The sequence below is a fragment of the Psammomys obesus genome, unplaced genomic scaffold (genome assembly GCF_907164565.1).
Source record: "Psammomys obesus unplaced genomic scaffold, mPsaObe1.curated_primary_1811, whole genome shotgun sequence".
Taxonomy (NCBI): domain Eukaryota; kingdom Metazoa; phylum Chordata; class Mammalia; order Rodentia; family Muridae; genus Psammomys; species Psammomys obesus.
Window position 1 is genome coordinate 46870 of NW_026595380.1, and position 6756 is coordinate 53625.

A 6756-nucleotide genomic window follows, 5' to 3' on the forward strand; every position below is an offset into this window, starting at 1 on the left:
CTCAACAAGCAACAGCAGGCTGGACATGGTGATGCCTACTTGTAATACTAGCACTTGGGAGGTAGGATCATCAGGAGTTCAAGACCAACCTCAGGTACCCAGGAGATCAGAGACTGGACACAATAAACAAACAAACAAACAAAAGCAAGCCAGATAATAGCAGCAACAGCAACAACTAGAAACAAACAAGTAAAAACTGGATAAAAATGAACAGAGTATGTCTAAAAGATGAGGCTTCTCCAAAACATTTTACTGAAAGACTCTAACCAGTGCTTCTCAACTTTCCTAATGGTGTGCCCTATTAATGTAGTTCCTCATATTGTGGAATTATTTTCATTGCTACTTTATAACTAATTTTGCTACCATTATGAGTCAAAATGTAAATATCTGTGTTTTCGGATGGTTTTAAGCAACCCCTGTGACAAGGTCATTTGACACCCAGAGACTGCAAACCACAGGTTGAGATCCATTGCTCTAAACCAAAGTAAATCATGCTCCTTAATTATGACCTAAGATTAGGACAGTTGTTTCAAAGATTGTTGTCTTCATCTCTTTTCTTCTTTACTTATTTACATGATATGGCCAGAAAGTGTTTAGAGCTCAAAACAATCTCTTAGCACTTTCTCTGTAACATTAGTGTAGCTTAGTGGTTATCTATCATAACTTTGGGTTCCTAAAGGATTCATACTGTGGCATCATGTTGTTCTTTTCAGGGTTGCAGAGATGAATTTATAATAGACATCATCACAGTTCTGTTATATCTGTAAAATGACATAGAAAATAAAAAATATAAATGACAGTATCTGGATGTTTCAAATTTATACCTTGGCCCCACACACAGTCATAGTCCAAGTGCTAAAGATTTTATTTTTGAAATGAAAATGGTAAATCAACATTCTCTGGAAGTTTAATGGGATGAGAAACACAAGAGAATTCCCAGGCCAGATAGCCTTACAATCACAGTTGTGAACAGGAGATCCTGTAATAAACAAGATTTGGAAGGTGAGAACTGAGGCTCCAGGTTGTTCTCTGACCTTGACTCCATGCTATGCCATGTCTACTTGCACTCATACATGTGCACATAGACAGGAGTCCACCTAAATATTGTTTTTAAAGAGTGATAAGCTAACCGTAATCATTCTTAAAGAATTTCTTGCCTAGTACAAAAACACCCCATGGTATTAAGTTTATAAATGGGAAATACAATGAATACCACAGCAAAGTGTAAGGACCTGATCAAATGAGGGACTGTGTCTAAGGGAGCATGGATCAGAGGAAAATTTGATGCCACTTCAAAGGCAGAACACTGGTGAGCTTATCAAAATGCAACAGCACTACAAAAGCATTCTCTTCCCACGCTGGGAAGGACAAACCAGAGGCTGACAGCTAATTTCAAATAGGTTTTCAAAACTCTTGGACTGAGTACAGCCTTTTGGAGAAAGAGAGATAGATATGTGTGGGCTTCCGTACATGCCGAGAGTCCATAGTAATGCTTTGAGCCCCTAACTCATCAATCCTTGCTTCATCGAGGTTTAAGGATAAGATTTAGCAGTCTGTCTGGTTCCATATTTTTAGATTTTCCTTTTTGGTTTTCTTCTCTCTTGCCCCTAGTTGTGGATTTTTCCCTTTTCTTTCTACTACTTCTGGTCTTTTGTTTACAATGTTTTCTTCAGGGCCCTTCCACACAGGAACCAAATAAAGAAACCCATGCAGCCTCGCTGGCATTTCTATCAATGTTCTCTCTCTTATGAGTGAGATAAGAGTATACAAAGAACTATGAAAAGTGTACTAGGGTTCCCCAGAGGAACAGAACCAAGAAAGTAACTAATTATAGAAGGGATTTATTGGATTGGTTCCCACAACCACAAAGACTGCAAAATCTTGAGACGCTTATCAACACACTGTCTCAAGAGCCAGGGAGACCAGTAGGTCCTAAGTCTAAGAATCTGAAAGCCTCAGAATAATTGAGAGGGGTTTGTCATACAGGCCCAATCCAAAGGCCTGGAGGCCTCCTGCAGAGCCACTGGTACCAAGGAAAATCTGATATGCATAGACACCAACAGCAGAAAACATACTTCCTTGAAATCAGGAAGAACTAGGTTCCCCACTTCCGTGTCATTATTCCATTAGGACCGGCATCTTTGGATGGTGTTGCCTGTACTGTTGACAGCAGATCTTTTGCTACTCAGTTCACTGGCCCATGTGCCAGTCTTCTCTGGAAAACACTCCCACAAACACATCCGGAAGGATGTTTTATCACATCTCTAGGAACCTTTCCATACCCCATAGGAACATTTGAGAAGAACCCTGGGAGGAATCCATGTGGGGAGGGTCTTTTATTGTCTATGACAACCCATGAAAATGTATCCAAGTGTACATTATGGACCAACAGCACAACGATGTCACCTAAGCACTTGTTAGAAATCAAGTTCTTGGCCCCACCCCAGACTCACTGAACCAGAAACTCCAGGTGTGGCTCTAGCCATGCATGACTCTGTTGTGCCCTCAAGTTAGAGAACAACTTCTCTAACTGATGAAAAAAATGTCTCCATTTCACCACTCACTGGCAATCACCAACAGCCCTTGGGGCTGGGCTGAGTGTGAAGCATTAAGGGGGAGCAGTACTGCTTTAATGGCAGGGAAGGTGGTTTCTTTCCAATGAATCACCTGTAAAAAAAAAATTACTATTACCTTCATAGAAATTGTATTTTGTGGTCTCTTGGGCATACATTTTCTTACTATGTGTTAACATAGATGACTAGTGCATGCAGCATTTTCCCATAATTCCAAGTTGCAAATGACACCTGGTCTGTGTCCTTTCCTGTGCCTTTTCACCAGCATCCTTGCTAAATGGTGCTTGTTGATCAGGGGCAGGAACTATGTAAGAGGATTGTGTTAGTACATGTCCAGTATGCTACAGTTGCATATTAGAAAAGGAAAGCCTGGTCACTGAGAACAGTATATGAACCTTAAGTTATGTTAATACTTCATGACCTACAAAAAAATTCTGACAGCAACCACAGGTCCTTCCGTATACTACATTTTTATCATACTGTTTATAACATTGGTATATGCCAGAAGAAACTGTGTGTTACAAATGATTTGACTTGTACTTTTGCATTCTCTTAATAAGTAAATCTGAATGTTCAGTTGCATTTTTAATCAATGGCACTTCCAGTCATGATTTTACAGGACAAGAGACACACAGTGGTCCATCTGGCTTAGTTTGATTTAAAACTTCTAAAGCTGTGAAGAATGATCCTTTAGGCTCCAGAGTGCTTTGCAGCAAAGAAATTCTATGGAGAAAGTTATTCGTTGTATTCATGTATTTGTTTATTGAGGCACAGTCTCACTATACAGGTCAAGCTGGCCTTAGACACATATAGACCTGCCTGCCTCTCCCTCCCAAGTGCTGAGCTTAAAGGTGTACTCAGTGAATCCAATCATTCTGCTCAGGTGCTGAGCAACTGCTTGTAACACAGCTATGTAGAGCATAAGAAAAATGACCTAATGAGAGGGAAACAGATTTGACGGTGACCTATCCCTTTGTCCGGCATTACCACATGGACTTTACACTGGCTCCTGTGATTCCCATTTTCTCGAAAAACCAAGCTTCTGTGAACATATAAGTTATTTGTGTGTTTATGGCAACATGTGTTTTAGGAGATTAGTGTGGTGCCACATATACACTAAATCCTAATGTATCTCATTAGCCCTAAAATGTATCTCCTTGCCTTCACACATTAAAAGACTCTTTTATGTGGCCATTTAAGTTGAAGATATAAAGAATATTTGAATGGGTATGTGGTTAATAAATGCTTGAGAAGTTCTACAAAACTAATATAACAAGTTAAAACCTCGCAGCTTAATCTCTTCAAATGGCCGTGCAATTTGACAAGTATGTACTGAGTGCTTATTATGGGCTCAAGTCAAAGCACACAGCTTTACTGTGTACCTTAGGGTTTCTCCAGTCCAATCAGACTGCTACAAAAATTTCTAGAAAGTCAAAATTTCCTTATCCATTTACCTTTACTATACAGACACTTTCCACTGTGGTTTTTTGAGTGCATGGGAGACTTTAAAATACCAATACAGTTCTTAATCTTTCATTTCATAGAGTGAGTTATTAAATATTCATCTATTTCACCCTTGAGTCAAACAAACAAACAAACATGAAATAATGTATGAGACCCAAATTCACTTCTCCTTACATTCATCTCATTTATGGGACTATTTCACCTGGTTTTTGTTTGGGGCTTTAAAGGATGGCAGTTGTCCCATAAATTCTAAAATTAGACACAAAATCAACCAAAGCACACTAATTTTCTATTGGAGTTTTAAAAGTCTGTTATTTGTTGTATTAAACTAACACTTCTCCTACACTTGGGCATAATTCTCTCCTATCTCCACTGCTCCCTACTTCTCTTCCTGTGGTATTTCCATCTAGAGTAAGGAACAGAACCCAGATTAGACAGTCAACTAACTATAAGGCCGCAGGCATCATCTGCAGCAACTCTGTTAAGTGCTGTAGATCTCATCTCCATCTGTGCACCACCCATCCCCAACTTTATTCTTGTTCCTCAGGATCAGGGTCCAATCCTAACTGCCGAAGATGACCCAGAGCAATCATCCTCCATAACCATGAATGAAAGCACTTATAATACGGGAGTTGGCTAAGGGAAGCAGCTGAGGGTAGTGTAAATCAGAGTTCCCACTGATCAGAGGCTCAGGTAATTGGAATTTAGAGCTCCTATACAGCAATTTCTTGTACCTGTGTAAAAAATACTGCTCACCAAGAGTCTGTTTTCATTCCGTGAAGCTACTGGTCCAAAAGAAAGCCAGAAAAGGGGCAGTAGCCAAGCATTTATGAACAGGTTGATTTTTATAATCTTCCATTTGGAAGCTTAAGCATACATATTGGGAGGATCAAGCAGCTGCTCCTCCTTGAGCTCACAATTGGTCACAACTGAGGCATGGAAATCAGCACTATAACGTGCTCTGAATGGTGGGAAAAGCACACAACCCCTATTTAGAAACTACATGTCGAGGTTGAGCCAAAAAAACAAAGAACCTACGTCTCTGATGGCCCATCTACAAAACAGGCTACTCTCTCAACTCACATGGCTAATGCTGGCACAAAGTAATGCTCAATATACACAGACACTACTAATAATGGATGGAGTGATGTTATTGTCACTCCTAGAATTTCTTTATGTCAACAACCATTTCAAACATCTTTTTAAAGACTGGTTTATGTCTTCCCTAGTGGCGTCGAACATAATCCATCTGGGGGAACATAAATGGAGCTAAAGCTGTTGGAGGTCTGCTAAGAAGACCTAAAGCCTTATAAAACTTGGGAGCTGTTTATCCAAGGGGAAATGCTTAATGGCTCTACCTTCCAAGGCTGTGAAACATCCCAGACATCCATGAGACTAGAAGCAACTACTGGGTGAAAACTAAGGAATGAAACATCATCAATTCCAGGAAGAGAGTTTATATGGCTTGAAAGCCAGAATGCCATAAGCATCACACACATCTGAAAAGAAGAATCAGGACTCTTTCCATGCATTTTACTTCCATACTATTGTGTTTACCAGAAGCTAGGTATGACAACTGAGTTCGGGGCCTGTAAATACTTCTCAGCTCTAAAATTCAGTTATTCGTAGTGTCAAAAGTACTGATTTAACATGGGAAAACTTGACTGAAATGCCAAACCTTTCCCGTAAGTGTATTCTATGTAAATATCTTGCTTTAAAAAAAAAGCAAAACATCATGTGCTTCTGGATTTCTAGCACTAGCCACCTGTCTTGCATCTAATAAACATTCAAAATTCTTGAAAAGGGTCAGGGGGCTCTGGTTGTGCTATTAAATACCATTAGTTACTTCTATATAAACAATTGACTGGCTATTGATGAATGAGCTAGAAGTATTCTAGAATGAAACTTTGACCTTCAGAGACTGGAAGCCCTTTCTATTCGATCCATTTGTTTGGTGCTATAAATCATCCCCCCTTTAAGTTTACATTATGAGGAAACTGTCTTTACATATAAGGATTAATTTCTTCTTCACTATAAATGCTGAATCTCACAGCCTTGGTGTGGCTTGCCAACACTGTTATAGCACCAAAGTTTTGGAGGAGAATTTGCAAGTGCTACAGCTCATCTTTTTCTAACTGTTAGGCAAACTGAAGGAGTCATACTCCATCCGTTCTCTCACTGCATGCAACTACGTAATGATGAACAGCTAAGATGGGCATCTACAAATGGAGAGAGAATGAGTGATAGGAAGGCTTTCCCTAACAATGTGAACTGCTGGCTTTGTGATTATCTCTTCCTGTACCTCATCTTTTCAGTAGTCTGCAAGTCTGTGGCGCTTTCTTCTGCCACGGCATGTCACCCCTGGAGAGCAGCTGAGAGTGTGTAGGGGTAGTAAAAAGATCACACACCCAACTCATGTTTAGCAGTGGATAATAAATTGGCTGCCTACTGGCTGCCCTAAGTTGGCAGGCCAATTGTCAGCTGCTGCCCTCATTTGGGGCTGTTAGCTGGTAGAGTATCCTGCCAACAAATCAGTCTTTTCTTTCCAAGGTTACCTTTATTACTGACTTCTCTTAGGGAGAAAAGAACGTGTTTCATCTCTCCTGCACCTTGATTTTGGCTCTGTTGGCCAGGGATTCAGACTCAGTACCATGTAGTTAGTACTTCCGCTGGTATTAATTCAGTTTCCATAGCTACCCACTTGGACTCAGCACTCTCA